Source organism: Lygodium microphyllum, chromosome 11 (genome assembly GCF_053477565.2).
Source record: "Lygodium microphyllum isolate KBCC chromosome 11, Lygodium_microphyllum_v1.1.10, whole genome shotgun sequence".
NCBI lineage: Eukaryota > Viridiplantae > Streptophyta > Polypodiopsida > Schizaeales > Lygodiaceae > Lygodium > Lygodium microphyllum.
Genome location: NC_141145.1, coordinates 103,135,451 through 103,157,762, shown reverse-complemented (window position 1 = coordinate 103,157,762; position 22,312 = coordinate 103,135,451).

The following is a 22,312-nucleotide window of genomic DNA, read 5'->3' as shown; positions in this document are numbered from 1 at the left end:
ATTCACTTGTGTAACAAACAGTGTCCTTTCCATCATGAGTCTACACTTCTTTTTCCATCCTCCATAGCTTCTGGTTTTGCCATGCTCTAGATCCCGCATTTCTCACATCTTCTCCATTTCCTCGAGACTTTCTCCTTGCATTTGAGCCAGTATCATCAACCTTTGCTCTTGATCTTTGAGCTCTCTTTTTAGCATGTGCTGCCTACATGAAAGAACATCAATGATCTTATTTAAAGATTCTAAAGACATTCCTATTGCCTCAAAGATGATGATATATTTGCTTGAGGGGGACATGAAGACTGATGCAAGCAAAGTCCATGGAAAATAAGACCATGAAGAAGAGGACCAAATGATCAAGACAAGGAAGAAAAAGAAGATCCAAAAGAGCAAAGTGAAGTACAATTACAAAATTAAAAAGGGCAAACCGGACTACATCAAGAAGGATGAGAAGATTCATAATGACATATCCAAAGAAGAAAACCAGAAGAGCCTTCCGATCCTCGACCCAAATTTTTAGTAGACTTTTTTATTATATGTACTAGCCCTAATGCTTTTGAATAAGCTTGTAAACTCCTCATGTAACGTTGTATTACAACCTCTATACACTTTGTGAGGCCCCTGTTACAGCCTCTGAATGTCCACCATGTCTTTGGTGCCCACACTTAGCCTTTTCTGTAATAGCCTCTGGTGTTTACCATGTTTGTGGTGTGCCCACACTTTGCAGGTGGTTGCTCACTAAAGCCTCTACACACTTTGTACATCTCTGGTTGTGATTGAGGAGGGGTGTTGAGATATTGGCAATCCCACCATAGCCTCTTTGTATGGAGCAGTCTAGTCTCAAGATGTAGAATCCCATATGCGCAATGGTGGAAAGTGCAGCCTAGTCCATCCCTGTAAATCATTGTACTTGATCTAGTTTTTAATGCAATATCATGATACTTTTCTCTTTCAGTTAATGTCGTTGTCATTGTCAGTCCAATACATAAGATTTTCACTTTCTCAAGTACTTATAGTATGATTTTGGAAAGATTCTATGATCACCGCATAAACTGGTGAATTTGATCTATTCTGGTTCAGATTCAAAGCTCCTATTGAAACTAGGGGTTGTGGGTTCCAATTGGTAGGATTTTACTATTGTTGTGGAGTTGTCAATGGGGGAACTATTTGAGGCCACTACTGTTGTGGTTGAACCATCATTTGAGGCACTGTCATCTGCAGCCACTATGGATTTAGTACACTATATTGTAGCATTGTTTTCATTTGGGGATAGGGATAGGGAGCTATCCCTGGGATCGCATTTGGTGGGTATACCATTCTTGGCATGGGAGGAGGTAGGACTCCTCTTCTTGAGGTCATCAACAACCTTGCTTGAACTTCATCATACAATCTTGCACCTTTCAATGCAGCTTGCAGATTGACTGGCCTTCTCAATTTCACAAACTTGCAAACTTTTGGTTGTATGCCTCTAAGGAAAACTCCGTTTTGGATGCCTTCATCCAAATGATGATTGGTCCATCTCTTCATTATGGATTCCATTTGTGAGACATAAACTTCTACTCATTCACCAGAGGACTCTGACTTAGGTTCATGAACTCCTCTTGAATCCACTCTTCAAAATCTTCACACCTAAATTTAGTGAGAAAGGCCAACTTCACGTCGTCCCATGTGCCAAAATTTCATGCTATTTGTCTCTCATACCATTGAAATGCCGCATCTTTGAAAGTGACATGAAGTATTACCAACCAATGCTAAGGGGTTCTAGCATTGTTCACCACACATGCTACCATAAACTGTGCTACATGAAGATCAAGGTCTTTATTGTGCTCTCCCTTAAAAATGGTCAACAGGACTATATTCATTGGCCTATTATCAATATTTCTAGGATGGATCTAACTAGAAAGGGGACCTTGAGTCGCCATGGGGAATTTTGTAAAGAGTACCGCTAGGGCGTCAAAGGAGGCTTTTGCTGCAAGCTCATTGGTGGATTTTATTTTTGCCTTCTCTCTTCTCACGTACCTTTCCACTCGTTCTAGTGCTTGCCTCTTGATTGCATCATTCATCAAGGAGTAACCTCCACCCAGTTGGTCTGTACTCAATCACAACAGAATCAGAGGAGACTTCAATCTCTGGAGGATTCTCTTGCCAACATTTCTTCTACTTTCTTCTTTTCTACGTCTTTGAATTAAGCTTTCAATCTGCTATACAGAGGGGAAGATATTCCATTTTGAAAGTGTCAAAACTCATTCTTTTGAGGATCATTGTGGTGCCATCATCATAGTGATGCCAGCTCCTGATGGTTTCAATGTCAAGATTGTGGGAGAGAAGGAAGGAGTCTCACTTGTAGCTTTCTTGCTTGCACAATGGGGAAATACACACAAGGGTGGAGGCTGAAAACAGTTTTCCTCTTCTTAGTTTGTGTAAGCCAAAAGAACTCTAGTACAAAGAAAATAGAAGAACCCTATATATGGGTCTCAAACCAAACTCAACTAACTAAGGTGGCATACTAACTGAGCCACGAACTAGAGTAGATAAGGATAGCTATCATGTAGCTATTATTCATGGGCGGTGTACCAACCGCGTCTACAACTGACAAGTCGGTGACATAAATACACAACGGCCACCCTGGCATATCACGAGTGGAGCTCGATATCTCAACACTCCCCCTCGAGCTCAATCCCAATTCCTGCACACCAAGCAGGTCTCTGAACTTGCGCAGCTTCTCTCGCACATAGTGATAATGCACCTCAATGTGCTTTGTTCTAGCATGATAGACTGGGTTATTTGCCAAGTGTATACTGCTCATGTTGTCACAATAAATGACAACTGGCCCATCTGTAGGCTGATGCATATCATAAAGTAGCTTATGCAACCAAGCTACCTCACATGCAGCCATTGTTGCACCCCTGTACTCAGCCTCTGTGCTCGACAAGGCAACTGTAGGCTGTTTCTTGCTGCTCCAAGTGACTGCAGCACTCCAAAAAGAAAACACATACCCATTGGTAGATCGTCTATCAGAAATACTACCAGCCCAATCAGCATCAGTGTATCCATACAACTGTATCTGAACCCCAGTCTCATAAAATAGTCCATACTGCAATGTGGACTTCACATACCTGAGTATGCGTCTAGCCGCATCCAAATGCGGTTTCCTTGGAGCCTGCATAAACTGACTTACCAATCCAATAGCATAGCTCAAATCTGGCCTGGTAATAGTCATATAAATCAAGCTTCCTATTATGCGTCTGTACACAGTAGGGTCTTCCAGAAGCTCACCTGCATCTGCGCTCAGCTTCACATTCTGCTCCAAAGGAATTGAAATAGGCTTACGGCCTATCATTCCATATTTGGACAGCATGTCCAATCCATACTGCCTCTGCAAGAGCTATATCCCACTTGGTGATCTAATCACCTCAATGCCCAAGAAATAACGCAGCTCTCCCAAATCCTTCATCTCAAACTTCTGCTTCAATAGCATTTTCACATCAAGGATATCTTCATCACTGTCACCTGTCATAATCAAATCATCAACATAAATGACAAGTAGCATAATACCTTTCTCTGTTTTTCTCACATAGAGTGAGAAATCTGCCTTGGAAACCTGAAAGCCAATAGTGACAAGATACTGTCCTATCTTGTCAGACCATGCTCTAGGTGCTTGCTTCAAGCCATACAAGGCTTTCTTCAACCTGCAAACAAACTCAGGATGAACAGCATGCACATAACCTGGTGGCTGCTCCATATAGACCTCTTCTTGCAAATCACCATGCAAGAAGGCATTCTTTACATCCATCTGATGTAAAGACCATCCCTTTGATGCAGCCATAGCAATGACTACTCTTACAGTTGCCATCCTTGCAACCGGACTGAATGTTTCTTCATAGTCAATGCCATATGTTTGTGCATACCCCTTGACTACTAATCTTGCCTTGTATCTGTTCAAGAACCATCTGCATTGTGCTTCACCTTATAAACCCACTTACAGCCAATTGCATTCTTACCTTTAGGCAAAGGTACCAATTCCCATGTAGCATTTGCTTCCAAAGGCATCCATTTCTTCATCCATGGCTTTCTCCCATTTTTCTTTTCCCATGGCTTCCTCAAAAGAAGTGGGTTCTGGTTCCTGTATCACTTTAACCATATATGCATAGTGAATGGCTGTAAATCCATCATATTTCAGCCTATCCACAGGGTACCTAGCTCTCTAGACCTGCGCAAAGTAGGTTCACTCCTAGGTGCTCTCAAAACATCCCTGGTCTTCCTTACTCCAGGTGTAACAATAGAAGGAATACCCAACTCATCATCAATGCTCTGTTCTGAGCCACTGGATTCACCATCCACATAAGAGTGACCTGCATTCACATCAAACATGGGCTGATCAACCTTCTCTTTTCCTTTCGTGATACCTGCATACCACTATCTGCATTACTTTGAGAAGATTCTCCTGATCTCAATCTGTCTGTCCATGGCGAAGAATGTGAACCACTGCTAGAGGATGCTCCAGGTCCACTAATATTTTGTGACTGCTGCTGTGAATTCTGTGCAGCATTACCATTTTGTGCATCTACATCATCAATCACATTTACTGGTTTATACTAGCTACTCATCTCATCAAAAACAACATCTCTGCTCACTGTAAACTTACGAGTAGAAGGGTTATAGCATCTATACCCTTTTTGCTGCAGAGAGTAACCAATAAAGATGCACTTCTCAGCTTTTGGATCCAACTTGGATCTCAACTCATCTGGCACATGTACATAGGCAATGCAACCAAAAATTTTCAAATGAGAAATATCTGGTTTCTTACCAGTATACCTCTCCTCTGGAGTCATTCCATGTATTGCTGCAGTGGGAGTCCTGTTCATTATGTAGACTGCTGTAGCAACTGCTTCAGCCCAATAAAAATCTGCTGGCAAGTCTTTTTCATTGAGCATGGCACGAGATACCTCTCCAATATGCCTGTTTTTCCTTTCTGCAATTCCATTTTGTTGTGGGGTATGACTGCATGAATATTGCTGCTTTATGCCATGCTCCTGCAGGAACCTTGCAAACTCATTTGAGAGGTACTCTCCCCCTCCATCTGACCTTAGGCATTTTATCTGCAGGCCTGTTTCTTTTTCAACCATAGCTTTAAGAGTTTTGAAATGCCCAAAAACTTCACTTTTCTTTTTCATAAAATACACCCAAACTTTTCTGCTATAGTCATCAATAAAAGTGACAAAATAATGACAGCCTCCAAGAGATGCAGCTTTAGTAGTCCACACATCAGAGTGGATTAATTCCAATGGCTTCTTGCTCTCTTGAACATGTCTAGGAAATGGTTTCCTTGCCTGTTTTCCAAACTGATAGGCTTCACATACCTTATGCATTTCTGCAACCTTGAATTTGGGCAATCCTGCAACAATATTTTGGGCCTGCATTGATTTAAGTCGCTGTACATTAACATGACCAATGCGTTTATGCCAGATATCAATATTTGCAACTACACCGGTCCCATGTGCAAACATTGCTGCACTCAATTCAGGCATGTCTGCATCCAATGTAAACATTCTGCCCTTCTTCTTTCCTTTTGCTATCAAGCGACCTTTATTTTTCATATCCTCAACAAAGCATCCATGAGGATTAAATCTGACCTGCAAGCCCTGTTCAACCATTTGACCAACAGAAACCAGATTCTTGGTGATATTCGGGACATGAAATACATCGGACAGGTATTTCTTTTTCCCATCCTGCATAGACAAAGGAATTTTTCCAATCTGCACAATAGGATGTGCAGTATCATCACCAGTCTCCACAAATCCTGGTTTTTCCATTTTCCTTGCATCCTCCATCCATTCTGCATGACCTGTCATGTGGTTTGATGCACCTGAGTCAACATACCATACATCATTGCTTTCTTCTGCACTTGTCACAGAATTGTTCATGTGCTGCACCATAAACAAATGCTCATTTCTGTCATCACCCTGTCTACTAGAAGATGCATAATTCCCTTGTTGCAGTTTTCCATTCATGATGTCATTCTGCTTTTTATAGCAGTCTTTAGCCATATGACCCATTTTACCACAGTAGTAGCATTTAACATTACTGTTTGCATTTTGGCCTCTTTGCCATCCACCACGACCTCTTTGACTCCCCCTGCCTCTAGAGTTACCACGTCCTCCTCCATAGGACTGGTTTTCTTGAGTTTGCTGCATATTCTGATTTCTACTACGGCCTCCAAATCGGCCTCCTCTACCTCTGCCTCTACCTCTTCCAACATTTGAGTAGAAGACAGCTTCTTTTGAAGTTCCTCCTAAAGAAGATGCACCACCATTTCTCTGCTCCTCAGAAATTAGAAGAGCAATCAACTCCTCAAAATCAGGAAATCTTTCACGGATGGAAATGGATGTTCGGAACTGTGCATAATCCTTTCCTAGACCATTCAAGGTCACGGAAACTAAATCATCATCTTCCACTGGCGACCCAATGGAAGCAAGTGCATCTGCAATCTTCTTCACCTTCATGTGGTAGTCATTGATGCTCATATTTTCTCTTTGCACATTGTGCAACTCTTGCTTGAGCTGCATTTTCCTGGCTTGCGTATTTGTGCTATACATCTTTGACAGAGTATCCCATGCCTCCTTTGGCGTACTTGCATCCTGAATATGCACAATCATAGAGTCTGAAATGCTGATAGACAACCAGTACATAACTTTCCTGGCTCTCTCATGCCATGCTTTGAATGCCTGCATTTGCTGTTGATTGGGAACATCAGGAAGAACTGGTTCTTCTTCATTTCCTGCAACAAATTCCCAATATCCTTTTCCCATAAGGAAATTCGTCATTCTAAACTTCCATGCCTGGAAGTTGTTTTTGTCAAGCTTTTCAGTGACAATCTGTGAAAGAGAATCAAACGCCATTACAGAGCACTGTGAAAAATTCTGTCACTGCAAAAACTCAGCTTCACCCTCACAAGGGCAAATCTGCAAAACTGGCGAAAGTGGTATTTGACCACACAGTCACTTCCTAGTGACGATCTTGCATAAAATGGAACCAAGGATGATTCTGAAACTCCCAATGTCTCTGCGCACAAGCATACGATGCAATTTCTACAATAACTTTTCACCGACTTGTAGAACAGTGGTCGCACAGCATAAAACTGGGCCTTTTCCTGAGTGCGTGCAGAAAACTTCCGCCTCCAAAACAGGCCCTGAAATGGCCTCAAATCAAAAAAATAGGGTCGTCAAGGGCTAAAGCCCTTACCCCAGTATATACTGCCCTCTTGCTTCACCGCGAAGGGTGTCTCAACCTGAGACAATGCACTCCTGCAATTTTCGGCTGTGCTACCTGCAGAGATCTGCTCCCAAAATAGAAAATGAAAGCAACACTGCTCCTCTTACCAGACCACCGCGAGCTTGGCTTGCTTTCTTGAGCTCCTTACCACGAACAAGGCTCTGATACCATGTCAAGATTGTGGGAGAGAAGGAAGGAGTCTCACTTGTAGCTTTCTTGCTTGCACAATGGGGAAATACACACAAGGGTGGAGGCTGAAAACAGTTTTCCTCTTCTTAGTTTGTGTAAGCCAAAAGAACTCTAGTACAAAGAAAATAGAAGAACCCTATGTATGGGTCTCAAACCAAACTCAACTAACTAAGGTGGCATACTAACTGAGCCACGAACTAGAGTAGATAAGGATAGCTATCATGTAGCTATTATTCATGGGCGGTGTACCAACCGCGTCTACAACTGACAAGTCGGTGACATAAATACACAACGGTCACCCTGGCGTATCACGAGTGGAGCTCGATATCTCAACATTCAATAGTGTATGTTGTGAAGAACACTATCTACTAGCTTCCAGTGGGTTGATAATTAGACAAATAGGAGACTGTCAGTGCACCATGCATCCCACATGCCCTACTGTTGAGCATCTACGAACAAATTTCAACTCTTTTCTTTCTTGTTTTCATGAACTTCCACTGACCATGACTCCTAAAGCTTCTTCATGATCTCCCACTTGATGATGTCTGGAAACTTCTCAATGAATGATAAATCTCCCATGGATGATCATTCTTTTTGTTTTTGCACTTAAGTTCGTTCCTAAACAGTTTGCCACCAAGATGCACATCTTTGTTGCTTCAATAGGGAGAGGAAATAGTCCACCACATAGAGCCTGCATCATGATGGTAATATGTTTCTACCACTGTGGAATGAAATTCTTGTAGAAATTGGCTTTGGAAACAATGAGAATCTCCAATTCTTTAGTGGTTGAAGGAACTTTGCAAGCATCCATTTAATTCTTCTCCTCTTGGCAATGCCATTTCCTTCATTTTCAGCCTCTTCTGATGCTTGTTGATGGCAGGTTTCCTCGGCCGCACACCAAAAACATGGAGCCTCAAGAGAAACACCAAGGAAAATGGGTTTTTACTGCAAAAAAATCTATCTTATACTGCGAACAACCATCTTTTTCATACTTGATATGATCTTAACAAAGAAAACAACATCGGGAAGAAGAAATCTTCACACAGCTACAAAGAAACGATTCTCCCACGACTTTAACTTTAACAAAATCGATAATGCTCTTCATATTCTTCATAGAATTCATTGATAGATATAAAAAAAACAAGATAATACACCACTTTGAATGGAAAGATATCACATATTATTCATCTTCAAAGATTCCATAGCTTTCTCTCACAATCTCTCATAGGTAGATACATTGTCTTCCATAGAACTGGCTATCTGTGACTTCCTTTATCTCTCTCTCTCAATAGCACATCATATCCTCACTATAATACTCAATAATCACTCACAAAAACCCTTATTTGGTCGTGAATACCCCTCCCAAGAGTTGTGTCTAATATGAAAGTTCACTAGAGCCACTGTAGTAACTCTTCATAGCTCATCACTGTCACTTCACTCCAGTCTTCTCTTGAGTATTGAGCAGCTACTTCTTCCACTTCCTTGAGCTCTTTTGACCACTTTCCAAGGCTAGAAAACTTTTCCATACTACACCCTCATCCAAAAAAACACTTACAAAGGCATACAGAACGGAACACGACAGGACCAAAGGCTCTACAGAAGCTCAATAGAGAGTTACAGAAGGTCAACATAAAGTATCTAGCTCAACTAAAACCAATCAAAACCATCAAAAACCATTCAATGAGCTTTCAGAAAACCTCAAACTTTGTCAATTATTACTCCATCCTTCCATATAGAAGAAAAATAGAACAAAAAAGAAGTAAAATAGAAGCTATCAGAACCAATCAGACATTATCACGACATCAACTAAACATAACAGAACCTCATATCTCTACTGATAAAAATCATGGGATTATCAAAAACCATTCTACCCTATCCAAAAACTCTTAAACCACTTTCAAACCAATCAATTATCATGTAAAATCAACCATTCAGGCCACAAAAACAACAAAAATCAACAAAAAAAACAAGTCATTTCAGCATTCAACATTGATAAGCATGCAATACAACCTTTTTTACATGACAAAGATGTGAGTAGAAATCTACTTGATGTTGTGCATATAGATGTTTGGGGGGCCTATATAGAACATATCTCTATTGAAACAGAAACATGCTTGAAAATTAAGTATTTGAGATAAGGTGGAGAGAGAGAGAGTACCTCTCTAATGAGTTTAGTGACTTTTTGAGGTCTGATAAGATAAATAGATAGTTTAGTTTCAGGTATACTCCATAGCAAAATGGGGACCTTATAGAAAGGAAAAATGAACATATTGCAAAAGTTACATGGACATTGATGGGGTTGAAAAGAATATGCCAAAATAATTTGGTTTGTAGCTGTTCATACTATTGTGTATATTATAAACAGAACTCCCACAGCTGTAGTTCATGGTATAACCCTTGAAGAATGCTTTACCGGAAAGAATCCCGATGTGTCACATTGAAAGTTTTTAGATATATTGCATATGTTCATGTGTCAGATGAGCTACAAAAGAAGCTTGTTCCAAAGGCTAAAAAATGTATTTTTATTGGATATTCTTTAGAGTAGAAAGGGTATCATTGTTATAACCCTTCACAGGTGAGTTCAAAGTGATGAGCAAGGATGCTATTTTTTATGAGAGGATAAATTGGTATGCACCTAGTGGTGGGGATGTATTAGATGATGATAATGATCATGATAGTTATGTGAAAAAATAAATGCAAGAATCACAGAGCCTTGGTGGACCAAAAAAATCATCGAGTACCACATCTACAATTATCTCTTAGTTTGTGAGACTAAGGAGTACCCTACATCTTCAGGTGTATCTATAAGTGTTGCAAGCAAATAAAGAGGGAAGAAGAAAGTATCGGATGGTAATCATGCGTTTATTAATCATTTGGATTTAATGGAGATTCCAATGGCTTAGAGAGTTTGGATGATAAGCTTGGTATTCCTTCAGTCAAGACACCAAGTGTATAGAGAGCACATGGTAATGTAAAGGATCCACTAATTGATCTAATGGTATGTGATACCCTATTAAAAGATTTGGTTTTGAACTTTATGTAGCTCACCATTATGCTTATATGATAAAGGTGGTTGAGGATGTTGAGATAATCTGACTTGGAATCTGGTATCATTTTGTAAGGGCAATAAAGCTATTAGCTGTAAGTAAGTTTACAAAATCAACCACAATGCAAATGGTTATGTTAGTAGATATAAGGCTAGGTTGGTTGCAAAAGACTATGCTCAAACATATGGCATAGATTATAAAGAGACATTCAGTCCACTTTTACTAGGATGGCAACTATTTGATGCGTGATTGCTTTGGCATCCAAAGGTTGGAATTTGCAGCAAATGGATATCAAGAATGCCTTCTTGCATGGCGAATTATGAGAAGAGGTGTGTATGGAGGAGAAACCATTAGGTTATGCGGATTTAGAGCATTCCATGTATGCATACATGTTAAAGAAAGCACTCTATGGGCTGAAGCAAGCACCTAGAGCATCGTTTGACAAGATCAAAGAGTATCTTGTCAACATTGGATTTTATGTTTACAATCATGACCACTCACTTTATGTGAGAAAGCGAGATACATGCTTAGACATCATAGGCATCTATGTGAATGACTTAATTATTACAGGTGAGAGTGACAGTGGGATTGTTGAAGTTAAGGACTTTTTGAAGAAGATTTTTGAGATGAAGGATTTGGGTAAGCTGAGGTACTTTCTTGATTTTGAGGTAATTAGATGTGATGATGGTATGTGGTTGTGCCAAAGCTAGTATGGCTTGGATATACTATCCAAGTATGGTACGCTAGCATGTAAGCCTCTTTTGTGGCCATTGGAGCAAAATATGAAGTTGAGTGCTAATGTTAGGGATGAGATAGAAGACCCTACTATGTTTAGGAGGATGGTAGGAATTTTGATTTGCATGACTATCGCAGGCCAAACTTGAGCTATGCTGTTGGCCTTGTCAGCTAGTTTATGAAGATACTTAGAAAGCCTCACTTGGATATAGTTAGACACATATTGAGGCACGTGAAGTCCACTTTGCATTATGGAATTTTTTTGAGGTAGGTAAAGATATACAGGTGTTTGGATACACAGATGTAGATTGGGCTAGTGATGATAGATAGAAGCTCTACTAGTGGATTCATGTTTTCCCTTAGTAGTGTAGCAGTAACATGGAGTAGTAAAGAGGAACCTATAGTTACTTTATTGAGTGTATAGAGGCTAATTATAGAGATGATGCTATGGTAGTATGTGAGTTGGTATGGCTATAAAAGTTATTGGGTGATTTGGATGTGCAAGGAGATGGTCTAGTTGTCATTCATTGTAACAACATGAGCAGCAGCATATAGTTAGCTAGAAATAGAGCGTTCCATGCTAGAACATAACACATTGAGGTATATTATCACTTTGTGAGAGAGAAGGTACTCTTATGGAGAGATTGACTTGGTACATGTTAGCACACAGGATCATAAACCTGATATTTTTACAAAGGAATTGGGTATAGAGAAGCTTTGAAAGTTTCAAAGCTTACTTGGAGTTGTAGAGATACAATTGCACTTGAGGAGGAGTATTGAGATGGCAAGCTCAATACATGTGGATATTGATGATGGAGCTCCTAGTTAGATGGGTCCGCATGTCTACACTTACTATGTCAATGGTCATTATGATCCTCACATGGCTACTGACTTATTACTTGTTATATTTAGTTTGTTGCATCTACCTATAGCTGGCATAGTTGTAGCGCTAGTCGATTAATATAGTCAATTATGCCTTGTTTGACTTAATAAGCCACTTTTATTTATATTGTATCTTATCTATCTTGTGTGTATATAGCATTATGTGAGAAAGAAGAAAAAAAAACTAGCAAGAAATTTTTTTGGCATCCATATCTCTTCTTGTGTTTTTGAGTGAGCTTCCTCTTGTGTGTATGGTGTGTGTTTGGCATAGCAACTCAAGCAAGTCCCCCCACCTCACAATTCTTGACACTATACTTCTAATACCCCCCATTAATGCTAAGGTGCCATTGGATTACATAACATGTAAATAGTTTCCCCCCCTCCCCCAAATGAATCAGTGGGATGCCTTTATAAAGTAGACTACAAGGATGTTCATGGAAAGATGATATAAAGGATACTAGAAAAGGCAGTCATCAAGTGCTTTAGAGATATAGTTGGCCTCCAATTATTTTGGTGTTTTAGTGGAGTTAGAACATTTATTGGTGATATGGCATGTTTACGCACATTTGTTGCACTTCATCTTGTTGGGATATTTTTTCCAACAAATGGACTAAAAGTTGATCATGAGTTGTTGAGGTAGATGATGAGCTAGTACTACATTCCTTTTGATTTTTTTTCTCCTCATCTAGACAAGACTGAATCGCACCTTCAAATATAGGATTTGGTACATTTGTTAGAGTAGTAACAAGAGTTGGGAAGACTTTCCTTGCAACTTCTAACAATATGTAGACATTGCTTGCAGTCATGGCAACCCTTTTCACTAACCTCTTCTTCCTCTACACTCTTCTTCTTTCTCTCACCTCTTTTCTTCTCCTTCTTAACCTTCTTCTTCCTCGTCTTTTTTTCTATCGCTTGTCTTTTCTACTTCTTACTTTTTCTCTTCCTATACACCTTCTTAGCCTTCTTCTTCCATCTTCTTATCGCTTCTTCTATTCTTCTTCTTCTTTCCTTCTACATCCCTTCTACTTCTTACCTCTTTGTCCACCTTTTTTTCTCTCCTATGCTTTTTCTTCATGTTCTCTTTATCCCATATTCTTATATTCTTTTACTTATTTTTCTTCTTAATCTTCTTTTTTTGCACTTAATCTACTCTTCGCACTCTCTTCTTCTCACCTATTCTATTATTCTTCCTCTTTTCTTCCACTCCTCTTCTTTGTCTTAACCTTCTTACTTCTTTTTCTATATTTTCCTCTTCTTTATTTGCACTACCTTCCTCTTCTTTCTCTTTTCTTTTCATGAGTTGACAAGTAGAAGGCTTCCAAATATGACAAAAAGAGCATGCTATACCATTGGTTAGATTTCCATCATTAGAATGCATATAGGCAATGACAAAGCCAAGAAAGATAAACTTTCCAATACCAACATTTCCACACAAGATGCCCAACGGAAGAGTTAAAGTTTTGCATTTTTATTTTGAGTTCTTTTTGTGTTTTTGAGTCTCCATTTTGTATTTTTTCCTATTCTAACAAATTCAATGTTGTCAATCTTGATCCACGAACCAGTTCCTTTTGATTTTGTGCTTTGTCGTCGCTATCACTAGCAACCGTCGAGATCCTATGGACTACTTATCAAGTCAAGTGTTTCAAGCGAGTGGCAATGGCTACCTCTCACATAGCCATGCATGCTCTCATACAAGGATGTAGTGAGCTTACCATTGAATCTGGTCATTATAGTTCTCTTCATCGAATCCTTTAATGGCTCCATGATTCAAGGTGCTAGCTCAAGCAAGCTACATCTCCATGGTCCAAACTCTAACCTCCATAGCCGCGCTATCGTATCGCTACGCGCACACCATGTGAAAAACTCTAGAGTGCTGCTTTCTTATTGATCTAGAGAGCGAATGCTATATTAGTCATTAATGTCAGTGTTCATAGTGTGGATGGTTAAAAAACTACTAGATTTTTGGAAAGTTTAGCTAATTTTTGATATTTTAGATATTATCTCTTGTAAAAATCCAAAAATTGTAGACAACTTCTAGAATAGGATGACATGTAAAAGAAATCATGTAGCTTTCAGCCATTTTGGAAGGATTTTGTGTAAAAATAAGGATTGGTGAAATCGTGCGACACACTATCACAATTTTCACGTAGTGAATAGCACTCTGAAGTGGGAGATGAAGAAGGAGTGATCTGGTAGGATTCTAGCTAGGTGTGCTGGTACTTTACCCCCTTTCAGAGCCAATGAAAGCATCGGATTGGTGATTTGAGTAGCATAGAGGAAGGTATTATTTTATGCACGTTTTTGTCTACAAGAGATTCTCATAATGCACAAATAAATTGATAGGCTTCACCTCTGTGAGTATTCTTCTAGATCTTCTATTTCTTTCTGTGAGTATTCTTCTACGTCTTCTATTTCTTCTAAACCCTTCTCTTCCATCTACTCCTCTCCATGAATCTCCCTTTATCTTGCTGTCTCTTCCCCTGTGGTAGACTTTCAACCCCTAACGCTCCGACTGTGGTGAACCTGACGTGAAGGTCAGCAGTAGAGGTATGTAAAGATGGGGGATTCTGCTGGTTCAAGTGGTGGTGATGCTTTACAACATATGATGGCTTTGTTGTAGCGACAACAACAACAACAATTGTTGTTACAATAATAGATTCAAACTCGGTAGGAAGCAGAAAGAATTGATTCCTTAGCTGTGAATGCATTGCAAGCAATGAGACAAGAATTGAAGCAGTTTAAAGGTCAAAATGTTTTGGCCTTCATCCAGTTGTATGAAGAAAAGAATTTGTTTCATGGGATACTGCAGTATGCATGGAGTCGGTATTTCTCTCGTTTGGCCATGCATGCATTGCATAATCGGATTGATGAGTTACATAGAAGAGATGCTGATTGGACACCTTTTAAGAAAGCTTTGAGAGAAGAGTTTTTCTTGGAAGATGCAAGATTGGTAACTAAAAAGACATTTATAAAAGCCCAATAAAGGGTTAGCTGCTACAACTTTGCTCCGTGAATTTGAAAGTCGATATGTGATGGGACCTAAAATGGGTCAGCATTGGCTATGGCACTAGCTGGACCTCATGCATACGACAGACAACCCCACCACACGGCCTCGCAGTCTAGGAGCATCTAAAACTCACTTTGCACTAAATGCTTATGACAATTTAGCATTTGTATCCAATATGTAGTCCAACTTTCACCTTCCCTTCTCCTCAGAGTGAGTTCCCATAACATATAGGCATAATGCCTCGTAATACACACATAGGGAAGCACCTCTCGACTGATTGCCGTGGCTCCACTGCAACTCTCCTACACCTTGGCCAGGGATTAGCCCCTCGATGCATCACTCCAATGTATAAAACATAACGCACAAACTCCATTATTTCATAATTCAGCATTCCAGGAGATTTTGATTTGCCTCACAAAACTTTCCCCCACGGAAGCACCCGTCTAACTGACGACTTAGGTTTCTTGTCCTCTCAACATTGGTCAAAGTTTATCAATCGATTGCAATGCATTCCAGGAGATACCACGTAACATGCTTGATGCAAGGTGTATGACGATTGTTCACAACCATTTTATGATTAAAAAACCAGCCATGTGAGGTGCGGAAGACAGCCCTTTCATGAATTTTAACTAGACGTTACGTGCTGCGCTGCTTCAGGGACTAGCACACCGGAACTTCCGTGCTACTAGTCACCTATATTTAATTATGGAATGATCCCTAAATGCTATGCACACAAAGGGAAATTAGAATTTTTATATTTTCAACAATTAGATCGTTGCATAAACTTCCTCCCCTCCCCCTCACCATTTAGGTGTTGCTGCGTTGCATAGGTGTAAATGGTTGTTTTGTGTCATTTTTGTATGTAAAAAATAATAAACACGTACTATAACACAAAGAACAAGGCCAAACTGAGGCTTGACCTAATGCTTTAGCCTCATCAAACATTCACGTACACAAATCTTATTTTTCCATATTTTTTGAGCGCGCGAAAACCCTAATTTTCTCTTTTTTCACTCATTTTTTCTATTTATTATTCATGAAAAATGGGTATTTTCTTATTTATTTGTATTGGCTTTTTATTTTGACTGAAACTTAATATTTCTCTGATTTTATCCCATTTCCACCCCTTTTTCCCAACTCAAAATCGAAAAAACCACTAATTTCCATTGAAAAATGACATTTTGTGGATTTTTAAAAATTAATAACGGCTCTAAATCATAACGGGTTCTGCATTTTTGTGGTTACAACCCTCAAAGATGATGCAAACAAGATTCAAACAAACATTCATCGCATATGAACAACATTTGGACCATGAAACAACAAAAACAAGCAAATTTCTTCATAAAATTGGAGCATACCGCATGTCTTGCGTGTTGCGAGTTTTTTAATAATTATTCTGGGTAGCCCACGGACTGACCAGCAACCATTCTTCAGTGCTGAACCTCTGTCCTCAGCCTCCTCTTCATCTTGAAGCAATCTGATCACAGTCAGACAAGCATCCTTCAGCCCCTCTTCTTCTTGATTTCTTGCATGCAAACCACCGCTTAGAGGAGAGAGATGGAGGAGAGAGAAAGACTAGATTTGCATCTCTACAACCGGGCAGCCATTGGAATATTGTCTTTCAGATCTTTAGAATTTTGTCTCTTTCCATCATTATTTTAGTAGGCTTCTTTAACTGCCTCACAACTAGCAGGAACTCCTAGAACGGCCGCCTAGCAGGTCCGTAGAACAGGGTCACTAGAACTCCCATCTAAAATAGGTCTTTCAATGCCTGACAATACCTTGTAGGAGGCAATGACTACTCAGACCTCCCCCAGACATACAGAGCCTAAACATGGGACTTCATGCCTCAAGTGCTAGTCCCCAACAAACAAAAGAAAATAACCCTCAGCCGCACATATACCATTAATTGCTTAAGGGAAAAAACTCGAAAAGGGGACGAAACCACTTGGAATGGTCACAAGCAGCTCCTTTGCAACAAAGCCTCCCTCCAGCGACTTCGTCAACCTGTATGGTGCAATCACTAAAACAACAAAGCATTAAACGTACCTACACCAAATAGAGATAGGGCCCTCTTAGCCTAAAGAAATACCACATTTCACTACAAACTAACTGGCCCTCTTGGTATAAAGAGATAGATTATTAAAACTTGAAAACAATTGGCCCACTTGGCCTAAAGAAATCAAACATTAACTACTTAATGCAATTGGCCCTCTTGGCCTAATGAAACAAACAAACTAGCTCATAGAAATCCCTCACTGGAAGAAGGCAGATATATGCAAATAAAATCCATTCCAAGGGGAAAAATAGGGCTCTCAGCCACCCTAAACTAAATGCATCAAGTTATGGCCCATATCTCGTGCATATATAGCAAGAGGTGTATGCATAACATGTCGTCAGATCAACCTATGGGTCCAGGATAACAACGGTAGATGGGTCTTGGCTACTCTTTGCATCACCCATATAAACCATCGCCTGCCATATAATTCATGTCTGATAACATTCCCCACAAGCGACCAGGTCCTGTCTCATTATCAATAGCAACATTCGAACTAGGACCACAGTTGAAGAAGAGGTCCTCCTCATAAGCAAAATTAGCTAAAGAATCCATAAACTAATTCCAATAACGTGGAATGAGCTGAAGAGATATGGTCTCAAATTCATCAAGTAGGGTTATAACAATGCGATGATACATATGAAGGAGAGGGTTTCGGACTGTATATGTCCCATTGAGTTTATTTAAGATCAGCTGGGAATCCCCTTTTATTAACAACCGCCTAATACCATCTTTCTTAGAAATATTCAATCCCATAATCAGAGTTTTATACTCGGCCATGTTGTTAGTAAATCCTACCCCGAGATAAGCAGCTAATTTCATTGTAACTCTACTTCGGGGATCTCGGATAACTACTCCATTACTTCCTTTCCTATTAGGGCTCTTGGATGCTCCATCAAAGTATAATGTATACGTCCATAATGGGTTTACACTGTAGGCTGTTTCTTGCTGCTCCAAGTGACTGCAGCACTCCCAAAAGAGAACACATATCCACTGGTAGATCGTCTATCAGAAATACTACCAGCCCAATCAGCATCAGTGTATCCATACAACTGTATCTGAACCCCAGTCTCATAAAATAGTCCATACTGCAATGTGGACTTCACATACCTGAGTATGCGTCTAGCCGCATCCAAATGCGGTTTCCTTGGAGCCTGCATAAACTGACTTACCAATCCAATAGCATAGCTCAAATCTGGCCTGGTAATAGTCATATAAATCAAGCTTCCTATTATGCGTCTGTACACAGTAGGGTCTTCCAGAAGCTCACCTGCATCTGCGCTCAGCTTCACATTCTGCTCCAAATGAACTGAAATAGGCTTACGGCCTGTCATTCCATATTTGGACAGCATGTCCAATCCATACTGCCTCTGCAAGAGCTGTATCCCACTTGGTGATCTAATCACCTCAATGCCCAAGAAATAACGCAGCTCTCCCAAATCCTTCATCTCAAACTTCTGCTTCAATAGCATTTTCACATGAAAGATATCTTCATCACTATCACCTGTCATAATCAAATCATCAACATAAATGACAAGTAGCATAATACCTTTCTCTGTTTTTCTCACATAAAGTGAGAAATCTGCCTTGGAAACCTGAAAGCCAATAGTGACAAGATACTGTCCTATCTTGTCAGACCATGCTCTAGGTGCTTGCTTCAAGCCATACAAGGCTTTCTTCAACCTGCAAACAAACTTAGGATGAATAGCATGCACATAACCTGGTGGCTGCTCCATATATATCTCTTCTTGAAAATCACCATGCAAGAAGGCATTCATTACGTCCATCTGATGTAAAGACCATTCTTTTGATGCAGCCATAGCAATGACTGCTCTTATAGTTGCCATCCTTGCAACCCGACTGAATGTTTCTTCATAATCAATGCCATATGTTTGTGCATACTCCTTGACTACTAATATTGCCTTGTATCTGTTCACAGAACCATCTGCATTGTGCTTCACCTTATAAACCCACTTACAACCAATTGCATTCTTATCTTTAGGCAAAGGTACCAATTCCCATGTAGCATTTGCTTCCAAGGCATCCATTTCTTCATCCATGGCTTTCTCCCATTTTTCTTTTCCCATGGCTTGTTCAAAAGAAGTGGGTTCTGGTTCCTGTATCACTTTGACCATATATGCATAGTGAATGGCTATAAATCCATCATATTTCAACCTATCCACAGGATACCTAGCTCTGGTAGACCTGCGCAAAGTAGGCTCACTTCCAGATGCTCTCAAAACATCCCTGGCCTTCCTTACTCCGGGTGTGACAACAGAAGGAATACCCAACTCATCATCAATGCTCTTTTCTGAGCCATTGGATTCACCATCCACATAAGAGTGACCTGCATTCACATCAAACATGGGCTGATCTAGCTTCTCTTTTCCTTTTCGTGATACCTGCATACCACTATCTGCATTGCTTTGAGAAGATTCTCCTGATCTCAATCTACCTGTCCATAGCAAAGAATGTGAACCACTGCTAGAGGACGCTCCAGGTCCACTAATATCTTGAGATTGCTGCTGTGAATTCTATGCAGCATTACCATTTTGTGCATCTAACACACTATTAGTGAGTTTGGGAATCTCCCAATTCCCATTTTTTGAATACTAAAAAGGTGGCACCCAGATAACATGCCCATAAGTTTCTCAAAACAATATGATGTGACCTATCATTGGAAAGCGCTTAAAAAATGGAATCTATTGAGCTATAGAGCGCTTGATTTGGAGTTATAGTATTCAAGTTATGACAAATTCAAAGATTTGACCACATGTCCCAAACTTATGGGAAATTCCCATATTCCCCAATATGGTGTTATCTACATTATCAATCACATTTAGTGGTTTATACCAACTACTCATCTCATCAAAAACAACATCTCTGCTCACTGTAAACTTACGAGTAGAAGGGTTATAGCATCTATACCCTTTCTACTGGAGAGAATAACCAATAAAGATGCACTTCTCAGCTTTTGGATCCAACTTGGATCTCAACTCATCTGGCACATGAACATAGGCAATGCAACCAAAAATTTTCAAATGAGAAATATCTGGTTTCCTACCAGTATACCTCTCCTGTGGAGTCATCCCATGTATTGCTGCAGGGAGTCCTGTTCATTATGTAGACTGCTGTGGCAACTGCTTCAGCCTAGTAAAAATATGGCAAGTCTTTTTCGTTGAGCATGGCACGAGATACCTCTCCAATATGCCTATTTTTCCTTTCTGCAATTCCATTTTGTTGTGGGGTATGACTGCATGAATATTGCTGCTTTATGCCATGCTCCTACAGGAACCTTGCAAACTCATTTGAGAGGTACTCTCCCCCTCCATCTGACCTTAGGCATTTTATTTGCAGGCCTGTTTCTTTTTCAACCATAGCTTTAAGAGTTTTGAAATGCCCAAAAACTTTACTTTTCTTTTTCATAAAATACACCCAAACTTTTTTGCTATAGTCATCAATAAAAGTGACAAAATAATGACAGCCTCCAAGTGATGCAGCTTTAGTAGTCCACACATCAGAGTGGATTAATTCCAATGGCTTCTTACTCTCTTGAACATATCTAGGAAATGGTTTCCTTGCCTGTTTTCCAAACTGACAGGCTTCACATACCTTATGAATTTTTGCAACCTTGAATTTAGGCAATCCTGCAATAATATTTTGGGCTTGCATTGATTTAAGTTGCTGTACATTAACATGACCAATGCGTTTATGCCAGATATCAATATTTGCAACTCACCGGTCCCATGTGCAAACATTGCTGCACTCAATTCAGGCATGTCTGCATCCAACGTAAACATGCTGCCCTTCTTCTTTCCTTTTGCTATCAAGCGACCTTTATTTTTCATATCCTCAACAAAGCATCCATGAGAATTAAATCTGACCTGCAAGCCCTGCTCAACCATTTGACCAACAGAAACTAGATTCTTGGTGATATTCGAGACATGAAATACATCCGACAGGTATTTCTTTTTCCCATCCTGCATAGACAAAGGAATTTTTCCAATCTGCACAATAGGATGTGCAGTATCATCACCAGTCTCCACAAATCCTGGTTTTTCCATTTTCCTTGCATCTTGCATCCATTCTGCATGACCTGTCATGTGGTTTGATGCACCCGAGTCAGCATACCACACATCGTTTCTGTCTTCTACACTTGTCACAGAATTGGTCATGTGCTGTACCATAAACAAATGCTCATTTCTGTCATCACCCTGTCTACTAGAAGATGCATAATTCCCTTGTTGCAATTTTCCATTCATGATGTCATTCTGCTTTTTATAGCAGTCTTTAGCCATATGACCCATTTTACCACAGTAGTAGCATTCAACATTGCTGTTTGCATTTTGGTCTCTTTGCCATCCACCACGACCTCTTTGGCTCCCCCTGCCTCTAGAGTTACCACATCCTCCTCCATAGGACTGGTTTTCTTGAGTTTGCTACATATTCTGATTTCTACCACGGCCTCCAGATCGGCCTCCTCTACCTCTGCCTCTACCTCTTCCAGCATTTGAGTAGAAGACAGCTTCTTTTGAAGTTCCTCCTGAAGAAGATGCACCACCATTTCTTTGCTCCTCAAAAATTAGAAGAGCAATCAACTCCTCAAAATCAGGAAATCTTTCACGGACGGAAATGGATGTTCGGAACTGTACATAATCCTTTCCTAGACCATTCAAGGTCACAAAAACTAAATCATCATCTTCCACTGGCGACCCAATGGAAGCAAGTGCATCTGCAATCTTCTTCACCTTCATGTGGTAGTCATTGATGCTCATACTTTCTCTTTGCACATTGTGCAACTCTTGCTTGAGCTGCATTTTCTTGGCTTGTGTATTTGTGCTATACATTTTTGACAAAGTATCCTATGCCTCCTTTGGCGTACTTGCATCTTGAATATGCACAATCATAGAGTCTGAAATGCTGATAGATAGCCAGTACATAACTTTCCTGGCTCTCTCATGCCATGCTTTAAATGCCTGCATTTGCTGTTGATTGGGAATATCAGGAAGAACTGGTTCTTCTTCATTTCCTGCAACGAATTCCCAATATCCTTTTTCCATAAGGAAGTTCGTCATTCTGAACTTCCATGCTTGGAAGTTGTTCTTGTCAAGGCTTTCAGTGACAATC